At 53.4% G+C, this 13,591-nt stretch overlaps 36 non-coding genes across 36 annotated transcripts; 9 read left to right on the forward strand and 27 right to left on the reverse strand.

Moving 5' to 3' along the window:
* Positions 1-182: 182 nt before the first annotated feature.
* Trnar-acg lies at positions 183-255 on the forward strand. The gene has a single exon. It is a non-coding gene; the product is annotated as a tRNA-Arg (tRNA).
* Positions 256-859: 604 nt separating this feature from the next.
* Positions 860-931, reverse strand: Trnad-guc. Its single transcript has one exon. It is a non-coding gene; the product is annotated as a tRNA-Asp (tRNA).
* Positions 932-1,038: 107 nt separating this feature from the next.
* On the reverse strand, positions 1,039-1,110 carry Trnad-guc. The gene has a single exon. It is a non-coding gene; the product is annotated as a tRNA-Asp (tRNA).
* A 107-nt stretch (positions 1,111-1,217) lies between these two features.
* Trnai-uau lies at positions 1,218-1,309 on the reverse strand. Its single transcript is given in 2 exon segments — positions 1,218-1,253; positions 1,272-1,309. It is a non-coding gene; the product is annotated as a tRNA-Ile (tRNA).
* Positions 1,310-1,687: 378 nt separating this feature from the next.
* Trnar-acg lies at positions 1,688-1,760 on the forward strand. Its single transcript has one exon. It is a non-coding gene; the product is annotated as a tRNA-Arg (tRNA).
* Positions 1,761-2,364: 604 nt separating this feature from the next.
* On the reverse strand, positions 2,365-2,436 carry Trnad-guc. The gene has a single exon. It is a non-coding gene; the product is annotated as a tRNA-Asp (tRNA).
* Positions 2,437-2,543: 107 nt separating this feature from the next.
* On the reverse strand, positions 2,544-2,615 carry Trnad-guc. Its single transcript has one exon. It is a non-coding gene; the product is annotated as a tRNA-Asp (tRNA).
* Positions 2,616-2,722: 107 nt separating this feature from the next.
* Positions 2,723-2,814, reverse strand: Trnai-uau. Its single transcript is given in 2 exon segments — positions 2,723-2,758; positions 2,777-2,814. It is a non-coding gene; the product is annotated as a tRNA-Ile (tRNA).
* Positions 2,815-3,192: 378 nt separating this feature from the next.
* Positions 3,193-3,265, forward strand: Trnar-acg. Its single transcript has one exon. It is a non-coding gene; the product is annotated as a tRNA-Arg (tRNA).
* A 604-nt stretch (positions 3,266-3,869) lies between these two features.
* Trnad-guc lies at positions 3,870-3,941 on the reverse strand. Its single transcript has one exon. It is a non-coding gene; the product is annotated as a tRNA-Asp (tRNA).
* A 107-nt stretch (positions 3,942-4,048) lies between these two features.
* Positions 4,049-4,120, reverse strand: Trnad-guc. Its single transcript has one exon. It is a non-coding gene; the product is annotated as a tRNA-Asp (tRNA).
* Positions 4,121-4,227: 107 nt separating this feature from the next.
* Positions 4,228-4,319, reverse strand: Trnai-uau. The gene is given in 2 exon segments: positions 4,228-4,263; positions 4,282-4,319. It is a non-coding gene; the product is annotated as a tRNA-Ile (tRNA).
* Positions 4,320-4,697: 378 nt separating this feature from the next.
* Trnar-acg lies at positions 4,698-4,770 on the forward strand. The gene has a single exon. It is a non-coding gene; the product is annotated as a tRNA-Arg (tRNA).
* A 604-nt stretch (positions 4,771-5,374) lies between these two features.
* Positions 5,375-5,446, reverse strand: Trnad-guc. The gene has a single exon. It is a non-coding gene; the product is annotated as a tRNA-Asp (tRNA).
* Positions 5,447-5,553: 107 nt separating this feature from the next.
* On the reverse strand, positions 5,554-5,625 carry Trnad-guc. The gene has a single exon. It is a non-coding gene; the product is annotated as a tRNA-Asp (tRNA).
* Positions 5,626-5,732: 107 nt separating this feature from the next.
* Trnai-uau lies at positions 5,733-5,824 on the reverse strand. Its single transcript is given in 2 exon segments — positions 5,733-5,768; positions 5,787-5,824. It is a non-coding gene; the product is annotated as a tRNA-Ile (tRNA).
* A 378-nt stretch (positions 5,825-6,202) lies between these two features.
* On the forward strand, positions 6,203-6,275 carry Trnar-acg. The gene has a single exon. It is a non-coding gene; the product is annotated as a tRNA-Arg (tRNA).
* Positions 6,276-6,879: 604 nt separating this feature from the next.
* On the reverse strand, positions 6,880-6,951 carry Trnad-guc. The gene has a single exon. It is a non-coding gene; the product is annotated as a tRNA-Asp (tRNA).
* Positions 6,952-7,058: 107 nt separating this feature from the next.
* On the reverse strand, positions 7,059-7,130 carry Trnad-guc. The gene has a single exon. It is a non-coding gene; the product is annotated as a tRNA-Asp (tRNA).
* A 107-nt stretch (positions 7,131-7,237) lies between these two features.
* Positions 7,238-7,329, reverse strand: Trnai-uau. Its single transcript is given in 2 exon segments — positions 7,238-7,273; positions 7,292-7,329. It is a non-coding gene; the product is annotated as a tRNA-Ile (tRNA).
* A 378-nt stretch (positions 7,330-7,707) lies between these two features.
* Trnar-acg lies at positions 7,708-7,780 on the forward strand. Its single transcript has one exon. It is a non-coding gene; the product is annotated as a tRNA-Arg (tRNA).
* Positions 7,781-8,384: 604 nt separating this feature from the next.
* On the reverse strand, positions 8,385-8,456 carry Trnad-guc. Its single transcript has one exon. It is a non-coding gene; the product is annotated as a tRNA-Asp (tRNA).
* Positions 8,457-8,563: 107 nt separating this feature from the next.
* Trnad-guc lies at positions 8,564-8,635 on the reverse strand. The gene has a single exon. It is a non-coding gene; the product is annotated as a tRNA-Asp (tRNA).
* Positions 8,636-8,742: 107 nt separating this feature from the next.
* Trnai-uau lies at positions 8,743-8,834 on the reverse strand. Its single transcript is given in 2 exon segments — positions 8,743-8,778; positions 8,797-8,834. It is a non-coding gene; the product is annotated as a tRNA-Ile (tRNA).
* A 378-nt stretch (positions 8,835-9,212) lies between these two features.
* Trnar-acg lies at positions 9,213-9,285 on the forward strand. The gene has a single exon. It is a non-coding gene; the product is annotated as a tRNA-Arg (tRNA).
* A 604-nt stretch (positions 9,286-9,889) lies between these two features.
* Positions 9,890-9,961, reverse strand: Trnad-guc. Its single transcript has one exon. It is a non-coding gene; the product is annotated as a tRNA-Asp (tRNA).
* A 107-nt stretch (positions 9,962-10,068) lies between these two features.
* On the reverse strand, positions 10,069-10,140 carry Trnad-guc. Its single transcript has one exon. It is a non-coding gene; the product is annotated as a tRNA-Asp (tRNA).
* A 107-nt stretch (positions 10,141-10,247) lies between these two features.
* On the reverse strand, positions 10,248-10,339 carry Trnai-uau. Its single transcript is given in 2 exon segments — positions 10,248-10,283; positions 10,302-10,339. It is a non-coding gene; the product is annotated as a tRNA-Ile (tRNA).
* Positions 10,340-10,717: 378 nt separating this feature from the next.
* On the forward strand, positions 10,718-10,790 carry Trnar-acg. Its single transcript has one exon. It is a non-coding gene; the product is annotated as a tRNA-Arg (tRNA).
* A 604-nt stretch (positions 10,791-11,394) lies between these two features.
* Positions 11,395-11,466, reverse strand: Trnad-guc. Its single transcript has one exon. It is a non-coding gene; the product is annotated as a tRNA-Asp (tRNA).
* Positions 11,467-11,573: 107 nt separating this feature from the next.
* On the reverse strand, positions 11,574-11,645 carry Trnad-guc. The gene has a single exon. It is a non-coding gene; the product is annotated as a tRNA-Asp (tRNA).
* A 107-nt stretch (positions 11,646-11,752) lies between these two features.
* Trnai-uau lies at positions 11,753-11,844 on the reverse strand. The gene is given in 2 exon segments: positions 11,753-11,788; positions 11,807-11,844. It is a non-coding gene; the product is annotated as a tRNA-Ile (tRNA).
* A 378-nt stretch (positions 11,845-12,222) lies between these two features.
* Trnar-acg lies at positions 12,223-12,295 on the forward strand. The gene has a single exon. It is a non-coding gene; the product is annotated as a tRNA-Arg (tRNA).
* A 604-nt stretch (positions 12,296-12,899) lies between these two features.
* Trnad-guc lies at positions 12,900-12,971 on the reverse strand. The gene has a single exon. It is a non-coding gene; the product is annotated as a tRNA-Asp (tRNA).
* Positions 12,972-13,078: 107 nt separating this feature from the next.
* Trnad-guc lies at positions 13,079-13,150 on the reverse strand. The gene has a single exon. It is a non-coding gene; the product is annotated as a tRNA-Asp (tRNA).
* A 107-nt stretch (positions 13,151-13,257) lies between these two features.
* Trnai-uau lies at positions 13,258-13,349 on the reverse strand. Its single transcript is given in 2 exon segments — positions 13,258-13,293; positions 13,312-13,349. It is a non-coding gene; the product is annotated as a tRNA-Ile (tRNA).
* Positions 13,350-13,591: the final 242 nt, after the last annotated feature.

Consider the following 13,591-nt stretch of genomic DNA (forward strand, 5'->3'; position numbering starts at 1 on the left):
CGCGCCTTGCCTTCTGCTACCTGTCGAACAGCGAGAGCAGATGCGTGGCAAGCTCTAAGCTCTGCAGGCGCACTGCGGCCACGCAGCTGCACGAAAGGTACCTTCCTTGGGAGCTTGCTCAGCCATGGAGAACACGTTTCTTAGCGAATTGCACTTGTCTCGTAGAAAGAAATGCTGCCACTGGCCCTGTGGCGCAACGGATAACGCGTCTGACTACGGATCAGAAGATTCCAGGTTCGAATCCTGGCAGGGTCGGCGTTTTGTTAGTTGCCGACGCGTAGCTGGGCAGTGGATTTCGTATGTCGCCGCACCGTGGAGTGCTTTGTTGCTCCTGTGCATCTCGCAGCTGCATGTCGAGTCGATCGTGGTAAATATCGCTGCCTGCAAGCGTCAGCGTAGCGTCAGTCGAGCAAAGTCGAGACAAGTCAAGCTGAGAGCTGTAGGAGATGATACGCAATTAAATACAGGCGTGTGAAAGCGACGCAGACAACACTTTCCAAGTGTCCCACGTCACGTGGCGAAGAGCCGGCGCAACCCCAGGCAGCAGAGTGGCGCAGTGGAAGCGTGCTGGGCCCATAACCCAGAGGTCCGTGGATCGAAACCACGCTCTGCTAAAATTATTTCTTTTGCGGACTGTGCCGAGCTCGATTATTACGCCCACAGCGTCGGCTGGGGTGCTTTGATACAGCGTTAACAGCATACCCCGCAGTTCTGAAATGTGAAGAATGCGAGAACCACTTCCTAAGTTGTAGCATTTTTTAAGATTTTGCGCCAACTACACTCCACGATCGCAAAGTTAATGCTCTTACGACCCACATACGCGCAACACTCGAACAGGGTTGTGAGATAAAAATCGCATCTCCCCGGCGGGGAATCGAACCCCGGTCTCCCGCGTGACAGGCGGGGATACTAACCACTATACTACCGAGGATGCGCTGTAGACAGGTGCCTGTGTGCGAGAGATATGGTGCTAGTAGCCGCAAACGACCTACACTAAGTTCGGCGAGTGATAGAGCAGCAATTAAAAATCGGATGTGCCTCCCCGGCGGGGAATCGAACCCCGGTCTCCCGCGTGACAGGCGGGGATACTGACCACTATACTACCGAGGAAGACGCAGCTAGCGTCTCGAATGCACAATTATGTTACTCAAATAGCTGATACATCTCAAACCTAGCCTCCTGTTGCTGTCAGAGACAGCTGCTAAGAAATAAAAGTATGCCCCAGGTGAGGCTCGAACTCACAACCCCGGCATTGCTCACGGCTACTGCCTTATAAGTACCGTGCGCTAACCAATTGCGCCACTGGGGCTACAACAGAGTGCTTTCAGTTAGCGGTATTCACTTTGCTGCAATCCAGTGGTGGCCACAGAAACATACGATCGCCACCTGATGCCATACTGCGACTTTGGCACCTGACTACCAATGCTTCGTGCTATTCTTGTTTCATATGCTACGCTTACATGCACATCAACCGGCTCTCGTCGTCGAGAAAACGTGGGAAAACGCGCGCCTTGCCTTCTGCTACCTGTCGAACAGCGAGAGCAGATGCGTGGCAAGCTCTAAGCTCTGCAGGCGCACTGCGGCCACGCAGCTGCACGAAAGGTACCTTCCTTGGGAGCTTGCTCAGCCATGGAGAACACGTTTCTTAGCGAATTGCACTTGTCTCGTAGAAAGAAATGCTGCCACTGGCCCTGTGGCGCAACGGATAACGCGTCTGACTACGGATCAGAAGATTCCAGGTTCGAATCCTGGCAGGGTCGGCGTTTTGTTAGTTGCCGACGCGTAGCTGGGCAGTGGATTTCGTATGTCGCCGCACCGTGGAGTGCTTTGTTGCTCCTGTGCATCTCGCAGCTGCATGTCGAGTCGATCGTGGTAAATATCGCTGCCTGCAAGCGTCAGCGTAGCGTCAGTCGAGCAAAGTCGAGACAAGTCAAGCTGAGAGCTGTAGGAGATGATACGCAATTAAATACAGGCGTGTGAAAGCGACGCAGACAACACTTTCCAAGTGTCCCACGTCACGTGGCGAAGAGCCGGCGCAACCCCAGGCAGCAGAGTGGCGCAGTGGAAGCGTGCTGGGCCCATAACCCAGAGGTCCGTGGATCGAAACCACGCTCTGCTAAAATTATTTCTTTTGCGGACTGTGCCGAGCTCGATTATTACGCCCACAGCGTCGGCTGGGGTGCTTTGATACAGCGTTAACAGCATACCCCGCAGTTCTGAAATGTGAAGAATGCGAGAACCACTTCCTAAGTTGTAGCATTTTTTAAGATTTTGCGCCAACTACACTCCACGATCGCAAAGTTAATGCTCTTACGACCCACATACGCGCAACACTCGAACAGGGTTGTGAGATAAAAATCGCATCTCCCCGGCGGGGAATCGAACCCCGGTCTCCCGCGTGACAGGCGGGGATACTAACCACTATACTACCGAGGATGCGCTGTAGACAGGTGCCTGTGTGCGAGAGATATGGTGCTAGTAGCCGCAAACGACCTACACTAAGTTCGGCGAGTGATAGAGCAGCAATTAAAAATCGGATGTGCCTCCCCGGCGGGGAATCGAACCCCGGTCTCCCGCGTGACAGGCGGGGATACTGACCACTATACTACCGAGGAAGACGCAGCTAGCGTCTCGAATGCACAATTATGTTACTCAAATAGCTGATACATCTCAAACCTAGCCTCCTGTTGCTGTCAGAGACAGCTGCTAAGAAATAAAAGTATGCCCCAGGTGAGGCTCGAACTCACAACCCCGGCATTGCTCACGGCTACTGCCTTATAAGTACCGTGCGCTAACCAATTGCGCCACTGGGGCTACAACAGAGTGCTTTCAGTTAGCGGTATTCACTTTGCTGCAATCCAGTGGTGGCCACAGAAACATACGATCGCCACCTGATGCCATACTGCGACTTTGGCACCTGACTACCAATGCTTCGTGCTATTCTTGTTTCATATGCTACGCTTACATGCACATCAACCGGCTCTCGTCGTCGAGAAAACGTGGGAAAACGCGCGCCTTGCCTTCTGCTACCTGTCGAACAGCGAGAGCAGATGCGTGGCAAGCTCTAAGCTCTGCAGGCGCACTGCGGCCACGCAGCTGCACGAAAGGTACCTTCCTTGGGAGCTTGCTCAGCCATGGAGAACACGTTTCTTAGCGAATTGCACTTGTCTCGTAGAAAGAAATGCTGCCACTGGCCCTGTGGCGCAACGGATAACGCGTCTGACTACGGATCAGAAGATTCCAGGTTCGAATCCTGGCAGGGTCGGCGTTTTGTTAGTTGCCGACGCGTAGCTGGGCAGTGGATTTCGTATGTCGCCGCACCGTGGAGTGCTTTGTTGCTCCTGTGCATCTCGCAGCTGCATGTCGAGTCGATCGTGGTAAATATCGCTGCCTGCAAGCGTCAGCGTAGCGTCAGTCGAGCAAAGTCGAGACAAGTCAAGCTGAGAGCTGTAGGAGATGATACGCAATTAAATACAGGCGTGTGAAAGCGACGCAGACAACACTTTCCAAGTGTCCCACGTCACGTGGCGAAGAGCCGGCGCAACCCCAGGCAGCAGAGTGGCGCAGTGGAAGCGTGCTGGGCCCATAACCCAGAGGTCCGTGGATCGAAACCACGCTCTGCTAAAATTATTTCTTTTGCGGACTGTGCCGAGCTCGATTATTACGCCCACAGCGTCGGCTGGGGTGCTTTGATACAGCGTTAACAGCATACCCCGCAGTTCTGAAATGTGAAGAATGCGAGAACCACTTCCTAAGTTGTAGCATTTTTTAAGATTTTGCGCCAACTACACTCCACGATCGCAAAGTTAATGCTCTTACGACCCACATACGCGCAACACTCGAACAGGGTTGTGAGATAAAAATCGCATCTCCCCGGCGGGGAATCGAACCCCGGTCTCCCGCGTGACAGGCGGGGATACTAACCACTATACTACCGAGGATGCGCTGTAGACAGGTGCCTGTGTGCGAGAGATATGGTGCTAGTAGCCGCAAACGACCTACACTAAGTTCGGCGAGTGATAGAGCAGCAATTAAAAATCGGATGTGCCTCCCCGGCGGGGAATCGAACCCCGGTCTCCCGCGTGACAGGCGGGGATACTGACCACTATACTACCGAGGAAGACGCAGCTAGCGTCTCGAATGCACAATTATGTTACTCAAATAGCTGATACATCTCAAACCTAGCCTCCTGTTGCTGTCAGAGACAGCTGCTAAGAAATAAAAGTATGCCCCAGGTGAGGCTCGAACTCACAACCCCGGCATTGCTCACGGCTACTGCCTTATAAGTACCGTGCGCTAACCAATTGCGCCACTGGGGCTACAACAGAGTGCTCTCAGTTAGCGGTATTCACTTTGCTGCAATCCAGTGGTGGCCACAGAAACATACGATCGCCACCTGATGCCATACTGCGACTTTGGCACCTGACTACCAATGCTTCGTGCTATTCTTGTTTCATATGCTACGCTTACATGCACATCAACCGGCTCTCGTCGTCGAGAAAACGTGGGAAAACGCGCGCCTTGCCTTCTGCTACCTGTCGAACAGCGAGAGCAGATGCGTGGCAAGCTCTAAGCTCTGCAGGCGCACTGCGGCCACGCAGCTGCACGAAAGGTACCTTCCTTGGGAGCTTGCTCAGCCATGGAGAACACGTTTCTTAGCGAATTGCACTTGTCTCGTAGAAAGAAATGCTGCCACTGGCCCTGTGGCGCAACGGATAACGCGTCTGACTACGGATCAGAAGATTCCAGGTTCGAATCCTGGCAGGGTCGGCGTTTTGTTAGTTGCCGACGCGTAGCTGGGCAGTGGATTTCGTATGTCGCCGCACCGTGGAGTGCTTTGTTGCTCCTGTGCATCTCGCAGCTGCATGTCGAGTCGATCGTGGTAAATATCGCTGCCTGCAAGCGTCAGCGTAGCGTCAGTCGAGCAAAGTCGAGACAAGTCAAGCTGAGAGCTGTAGGAGATGATACGCAATTAAATACAGGCGTGTGAAAGGGACGCAGACAACACTTTCCAAGTGTCCCACGTCACGTGGCGAAGAGCCGGCGCAACCCCAGGCAGCAGAGTGGCGCAGTGGAAGCGTGCTGGGCCCATAACCCAGAGGTCCGTGGATCGAAACCACGCTCTGCTAAAATTATTTCTTTTGCGGACTGTGCCGAGCTCGATTATTACGCCCACAGCGTCGGCTGGGGTGCTTTGATACAGCGTTAACAGCATACCCCGCAGTTCTGAAATGTGAAGAATGCGAGAACCACTTCCTAAGTTGTAGCATTTTTTAAGATTTTGCGCCAACTACACTCCACGATCGCAAAGTTAATGCTCTTACGACCCACATACGCGCAACACTCGAACAGGGTTGTGAGATAAAAATCGCATCTCCCCGGCGGGGAATCGAACCCCGGTCTCCCGCGTGACAGGCGGGGATACTAACCACTATACTACCGAGGATGCGCTGTAGACAGGTGCCTGTGTGCGAGAGATATGGTGCTAGTAGCCGCAAACGACCTACACTAAGTTCGGCGAGTGATAGAGCAGCAATTAAAAATCGGATGTGCCTCCCCGGCGGGGAATCGAACCCCGGTCTCCCGCGTGACAGGCGGGGATACTGACCACTATACTACCGAGGAAGACGCAGCTAGCGTCTCGAATGCACAATTATGTTACTCAAATAGCTGATACATCTCAAACCTAGCCTCCTGTTGCTGTCAGAGACAGCTGCTAAGAAATAAAAGTATGCCCCAGGTGAGGCTCGAACTCACAACCCCGGCATTGCTCACGGCTACTGCCTTATAAGTACCGTGCGCTAACCAATTGCGCCACTGGGGCTACAACAGAGTGCTCTCAGTTAGCGGTATTCACTTTGCTGCAATCCAGTGGTGGCCACAGAAACATACGATCGCCACCTGATGCCATACTGCGACTTTGGCACCTGACTACCAATGCTTCGTGCTATTCTTGTTTCATATGCTACGCTTACATGCACATCAACCGGCTCTCGTCGTCGAGAAAACGTGGGAAAACGCGCGCCTTGCCTTCTGCTACCTGTCGAACAGCGAGAGCAGATGCGTGGCAAGCTCTAAGCTCTGCAGGCGCACTGCGGCCACGCAGCTGCACGAAAGGTACCTTCCTTGGGAGCTTGCTCAGCCATGGAGAACACGTTTCTTAGCGAATTGCACTTGTCTCGTAGAAAGAAATGCTGCCACTGGCCCTGTGGCGCAACGGATAACGCGTCTGACTACGGATCAGAAGATTCCAGGTTCGAATCCTGGCAGGGTCGGCGTTTTGTTAGTTGCCGACGCGTAGCTGGGCAGTGGATTTCGTATGTCGCCGCACCGTGGAGTGCTTTGTTGCTCCTGTGCATCTCGCAGCTGCATGTCGAGTCGATCGTGGTAAATATCGCTGCCTGCAAGCGTCAGCGTAGCGTCAGTCGAGCAAAGTCGAGACAAGTCAAGCTGAGAGCTGTAGGAGATGATACGCAATTAAATACAGGCGTGTGAAAGGGACGCAGACAACACTTTCCAAGTGTCCCACGTCACGTGGCGAAGAGCCGGCGCAACCCCAGGCAGCAGAGTGGCGCAGTGGAAGCGTGCTGGGCCCATAACCCAGAGGTCCGTGGATCGAAACCACGCTCTGCTAAAATTATTTCTTTTGCGGACTGTGCCGAGCTCGATTATTACGCCCACAGCGTCGGCTGGGGTGCTTTGATACAGCGTTAACAGCATACCCCGCAGTTCTGAAATGTGAAGAATGCGAGAACCACTTCCTAAGTTGTAGCATTTTTTAAGATTTTGCGCCAACTACACTCCACGATCGCAAAGTTAATGCTCTTACGACCCACATACGCGCAACACTCGAACAGGGTTGTGAGATAAAAATCGCATCTCCCCGGCGGGGAATCGAACCCCGGTCTCCCGCGTGACAGGCGGGGATACTAACCACTATACTACCGAGGATGCGCTGTAGATAGGTGCCTGTGTGCGAGAGATATGGTGCTAGTAGCCGCAAACGACCTACACTAAGTTCGGCGAGTGATAGAGCAGCAATTAAAAATCGGATGTGCCTCCCCGGCGGGGAATCGAACCCCGGTCTCCCGCGTGACAGGCGGGGATACTGACCACTATACTACCGAGGAAGACGCAGCTAGCGTCTCGAATGCACAATTATGTTACTCAAATAGCTGATACATCTCAAACCTAGCCTCCTGTTGCTGTCAGAGACAGCTGCTAAGAAATAAAAGTATGCCCCAGGTGAGGCTCGAACTCACAACCCCGGCATTGCTCACGGCTACTGCCTTATAAGTACCGTGCGCTAACCAATTGCGCCACTGGGGCTACAACAGAGTGCTTTCAGTTAGCGGTATTCACTTTGCTGCAATCCAGTGGTGGCCACAGAAACATACGATCGCCACCTGATGCCATACTGCGACTTTGGCACCTGACTACCAATGCTTCGTGCTATTCTTGTTTCATATGCTACGCTTACATGCACATCAACCGGCTCTCGTCGTCGAGAAAACGTGGGAAAACGCGCGCCTTGCCTTCTGCTACCTGTCGAACAGCGAGAGCAGATGCGTGGCAAGCTCTAAGCTCTGCAGGCGCACTGCGGCCACGCAGCTGCACGAAAGGTACCTTCCTTGGGAGCTTGCTCAGCCATGGAGAACACGTTTCTTAGCGAATTGCACTTGTCTCGTAGAAAGAAATGCTGCCACTGGCCCTGTGGCGCAACGGATAACGCGTCTGACTACGGATCAGAAGATTCCAGGTTCGAATCCTGGCAGGGTCGGCGTTTTGTTAGTTGCCGACGCGTAGCTGGGCAGTGGATTTCGTATGTCGCCGCACCGTGGAGTGCTTTGTTGCTCCTGTGCATCTCGCAGCTGCATGTCGAGTCGATCGTGGTAAATATCGCTGCCTGCAAGCGTCAGCGTAGCGTCAGTCGAGCAAAGTCGAGACAAGTCAAGCTGAGAGCTGTAGGAGATGATACGCAATTAAATACAGGCGTGTGAAAGCGACGCAGACAACACTTTCCAAGTGTCCCACGTCACGTGGCGAAGAGCCGGCGCAACCCCAGGCAGCAGAGTGGCGCAGTGGAAGCGTGCTGGGCCCATAACCCAGAGGTCCGTGGATCGAAACCACGCTCTGCTAAAATTATTTCTTTTGCGGACTGTGCCGAGCTCGATTATTACGCCCACAGCGTCGGCTGGGGTGCTTTGATACAGCGTTAACAGCATACCCCGCAGTTCTGAAATGTGAAGAATGCGAGAACCACTTCCTAAGTTGTAGCATTTTTTAAGATTTTGCGCCAACTACACTCCACGATCGCAAAGTTAATGCTCTTACGACCCACATACGCGCAACACTCGAACAGGGTTGTGAGATAAAAATCGCATCTCCCCGGCGGGGAATCGAACCCCGGTCTCCCGCGTGACAGGCGGGGATACTAACCACTATACTACCGAGGATGCGCTGTAGACAGGTGCCTGTGTGCGAGAGATATGGTGCTAGTAGCCGCAAACGACCTACACTAAGTTCGGCGAGTGATAGAGCAGCAATTAAAAATCGGATGTGCCTCCCCGGCGGGGAATCGAACCCCGGTCTCCCGCGTGACAGGCGGGGATACTGACCACTATACTACCGAGGAAGACGCAGCTAGCGTCTCGAATGCACAATTATGTTACTCAAATAGCTGATACATCTCAAACCTAGCCTCCTGTTGCTGTCAGAGACAGCTGCTAAGAAATAAAAGTATGCCCCAGGTGAGGCTCGAACTCACAACCCCGGCATTGCTCACGGCTACTGCCTTATAAGTACCGTGCGCTAACCAATTGCGCCACTGGGGCTACAACAGAGTGCTCTCAGTTAGCGGTATTCACTTTGCTGCAATCCAGTGGTGGCCACAGAAACATACGATCGCCACCTGATGCCATACTGCGACTTTGGCACCTGACTACCAATGCTTCGTGCTATTCTTGTTTCATATGCTACGCTTACATGCACATCAACCGGCTCTCGTCGTCGAGAAAACGTGGGAAAACGCGCGCCTTGCCTTCTGCTACCTGTCGAACAGCGAGAGCAGATGCGTGGCAAGCTCTAAGCTCTGCAGGCGCACTGCGGCCACGCAGCTGCACGAAAGGTACCTTCCTTGGGAGCTTGCTCAGCCATGGAGAACACGTTTCTTAGCGAATTGCACTTGTCTCGTAGAAAGAAATGCTGCCACTGGCCCTGTGGCGCAACGGATAACGCGTCTGACTACGGATCAGAAGATTCCAGGTTCGAATCCTGGCAGGGTCGGCGTTTTGTTAGTTGCCGACGCGTAGCTGGGCAGTGGATTTCGTATGTCGCCGCACCGTGGAGTGCTTTGTTGCTCCTGTGCATCTCGCAGCTGCATGTCGAGTCGATCGTGGTAAATATCGCTGCCTGCAAGCGTCAGCGTAGCGTCAGTCGAGCAAAGTCGAGACAAGTCAAGCTGAGAGCTGTAGGAGATGATACGCAATTAAATACAGGCGTGTGAAAGGGACGCAGACAACACTTTCCAAGTGTCCCACGTCACGTGGCGAAGAGCCGGCGCAACCCCAGGCAGCAGAGTGGCGCAGTGGAAGCGTGCTGGGCCCATAACCCAGAGGTCCGTGGATCGAAACCACGCTCTGCTAAAATTATTTCTTTTGCGGACTGTGCCGAGCTCGATTATTACGCCCACAGCGTCGGCTGGGGTGCTTTGATACAGCGTTAACAGCATACCCCGCAGTTCTGAAATGTGAAGAATGCGAGAACCACTTCCTAAGTTGTAGCATTTTTTAAGATTTTGCGCCAACTACACTCCACGATCGCAAAGTTAATGCTCTTACGACCCACATACGCGCAACACTCGAACAGGGTTGTGAGATAAAAATCGCATCTCCCCGGCGGGGAATCGAACCCCGGTCTCCCGCGTGACAGGCGGGGATACTAACCACTATACTACCGAGGATGCGCTGTAGACAGGTGCCTGTGTGCGAGAGATATGGTGCTAGTAGCCGCAAACGACCTACACTAAGTTCGGCGAGTGATAGAGCAGCAATTAAAAATCGGATGTGCCTCCCCGGCGGGGAATCGAACCCCGGTCTCCCGCGTGACAGGCGGGGATACTGACCACTATACTACCGAGGAAGACGCAGCTAGCGTCTCGAATGCACAATTATGTTACTCAAATAGCTGATACATCTCAAACCTAGCCTCCTGTTGCTGTCAGAGACAGCTGCTAAGAAATAAAAGTATGCCCCAGGTGAGGCTCGAACTCACAACCCCGGCATTGCTCACGGCTACTGCCTTATAAGTACCGTGCGCTAACCAATTGCGCCACTGGGGCTACAACAGAGTGCTCTCAGTTAGCGGTATTCACTTTGCTGCAATCCAGTGGTGGCCACAGAAACATACGATCGCCACCTGATGCCATACTGCGACTTTGGCACCTGACTACCAATGCTTCGTGCTATTCTTGTTTCATATGCTACGCTTACATGCACATCAACCGGCTCTCGTCGTCGAGAAAACGTGGGAAAACGCGCGCCTTGCCTTCTGCTACCTGTCGAACAGCGAGAGCAGATGCGTGGCAAGCTCTAAGCTCTGCAGGCGCACTGCGGCCACGCAGCTGCACGAAAGGTACCTTCCTTGGGAGCTTGCTCAGCCATGGAGAACACGTTTCTTAGCGAATTGCACTTGTCTCGTAGAAAGAAATGCTGCCACTGGCCCTGTGGCGCAACGGATAACGCGTCTGACTACGGATCAGAAGATTCCAGGTTCGAATCCTGGCAGGGTCGGCGTTTTGTTAGTTGCCGACGCGTAGCTGGGCAGTGGATTTCGTATGTCGCCGCACCGTGGAGTGCTTTGTTGCTCCTGTGCATCTCGCAGCTGCATGTCGAGTCGATCGTGGTAAATATCGCTGCCTGCAAGCGTCAGCGTAGCGTCAGTCGAGCAAAGTCGAGACAAGTCAAGCTGAGAGCTGTAGGAGATGATACGCAATTAAATACAGGCGTGTGAAAGGGACGCAGACAACACTTTCCAAGTGTCCCACGTCACGTGGCGAAGAGCCGGCGCAACCCCAGGCAGCAGAGTGGCGCAGTGGAAGCGTGCTGGGCCCATAACCCAGAGGTCCGTGGATCGAAACCACGCTCTGCTAAAATTATTTCTTTTGCGGACTGTGCCGAGCTCGATTATTACGCCCACAGCGTCGGCTGGGGTGCTTTGATACAGCGTTAACAGCATACCCCGCAGTTCTGAAATGTGAAGAATGCGAGAACCACTTCCTAAGTTGTAGCATTTTTTAAGATTTTGCGCCAACTACACTCCACGATCGCAAAGTTAATGCTCTTACGACCCACATACGCGCAACACTCGAACAGGGTTGTGAGATAAAAATCGCATCTCCCCGGCGGGGAATCGAACCCCGGTCTCCCGCGTGACAGGCGGGGATACTAACCACTATACTACCGAGGATGCGCTGTAGACAGGTGCCTGTGTGCGAGAGATATGGTGCTAGTAGCCGCAAACGACCTACACTAAGTTCGGCGAGTGATAGAGCAGCAATTAAAAATCGGATGTGCCTCCCCGGCGGGGAATCGAACCCCGGTCTCCCGCGTGACAGGCGGGGATACTGACCACTATACTACCGAGGAAGACGCAGCTAGCGTCTCGAATGCACAATTATGTTACTCAAATAGCTGATACATCTCAAACCTAGCCTCCTGTTGCTGTCAGAGACAGCTGCTAAGAAATAAAAGTATGCCCCAGGTGAGGCTCGAACTCACAACCCCGGCATTGCTCACGGCTACTGCCTTATAAGTACCGTGCGCTAACCAATTGCGCCACTGGGGCTACAACAGAGTGCTCTCAGTTAGCGGTATTCACTTTGCTGCAATCCAGTGGTGGCCACAGAAACATACGATCGCCACCTGATGCCATACTGCGACTTTGGCACCTGACTACCAATGCTTCGTGCTATTCTTGTTTCATATGCTACGCTTACATGCACATCAACCGGCTCTCGTCGTCGAGAAAACGTGGGAAAACGCGCGCCTTGCCTTCTGCTACCTGTCGAACAGCGAGAGCAGATGCGTGGCAAGCTCTAAGCTCTGCAGGCGCACTGCGGCCACGCAGCTGCACGAAAGGTACCTTCCTTGGGAGCTTGCTCAGCCATGGAGAACACGTTTCTTAGCGAATTGCACTTGTCTCGTAGAAAGAAATGCTGCCACTGGCCCTGTGGCGCAACGGATAACGCGTCTGACTACGGATCAGAAGATTCCAGGTTCGAATCCTGGCAGGGTCGGCGTTTTGTTAGTTGCCGACGCGTAGCTGGGCAGTGGATTTCGTATGTCGCCGCACCGTGGGGTGCTTTGTTGCTCCTGTGCATCTCGCAGCTGCATGTCGAGTCGATCGTGGTAAATATCGCTGCCTGCAAGCGTCAGCGTAGCGTCAGTCGAGCAAAGTCGAGACAAGTCAAGCTGAGAGCTGTAGGAGATGATACGCAATTAAATACAGGCGTGTGAAAGCGACGCAGACAACACTTTCCAAGTGTCCCACGTCACGTGGCGAAGAGCCGGCGCAACCCCAGGCAGCAGAGTGGCGCAGTGGAAGCGTGCTGGGCCCATAACCCAGAGGTCCGTGGATCGAAACCACGCTCTGCTAAAATTATTTCTTTTGCGGACTGTGCCGAGCTCGATTATTACGCCCACAGCGTCGGCTGGGGTGCTTTGATACAGCGTTAACAGCATACCCCGCAGTTCTGAAATGTGAAGAATGCGAGAACCACTTCCTAAGTTGTAGCATTTTTTAAGATTTTGCGCCAACTACACTCCACGATCGCAAAGTTAATGCTCTTACGACCCACATACGCGCAACACTCGAACAGGGTTGTGAGATAAAAATCGCATCTCCCCGGCGGGGAATCGAACCCCGGTCTCCCGCGTGACAGGCGGGGATACTAACCACTATACTACCGAGGATGCGCTGTAGACAGGTGCCTGTGTGCGAGAGATATGGTGCTAGTAGCCGCAAACGACCTACACTAAGTTCGGCGAGTGATAGAGCAGCAATTAAAAATCGGATGTGCCTCCCCGGCGGGGAATCGAACCCCGGTCTCCCGCGTGACAGGCGGGGATACTGACCACTATACTACCGAGGAAGACGCAGCTAGCGTCTCGAATGCACAATTATGTTACTCAAATAGCTGATACATCTCAAACCTAGCCTCCTGTTGCTGTCAGAGACAGCTGCTAAGAAATAAAAGTATGCCCCAGGTGAGGCTCGAACTCACAACCCCGGCATTGCTCACGGCTACTGCCTTATAAGTACCGTGCGCTAACCAATTGCGCCACTGGGGCTACAACAGAGTGCTCTCAGTTAGCGGTATTCACTTTGCTGCAATCCAGTGGTGGCCACAGAAACATACGATCGCCACCTGATGCCATACTGCGACTTTGGCACCTGACTACCAATGCTTCGTGCTATTCTTGTTTCATATGCTACGCTTACATGCACATCAACCGGCTCTCGTCGTCGAGAAAACGTGGGAAAACGCGCGCCTTGCCTTCTGCTACCTGTCGAACAGCGAGAGCAGATGCGT

Source organism: Schistocerca piceifrons, unplaced genomic scaffold (assembly GCF_021461385.2).
Source record: "Schistocerca piceifrons isolate TAMUIC-IGC-003096 unplaced genomic scaffold, iqSchPice1.1 HiC_scaffold_1069, whole genome shotgun sequence".
NCBI classification, from domain to species: Eukaryota; Metazoa; Arthropoda; class Insecta; order Orthoptera; family Acrididae; genus Schistocerca; species Schistocerca piceifrons.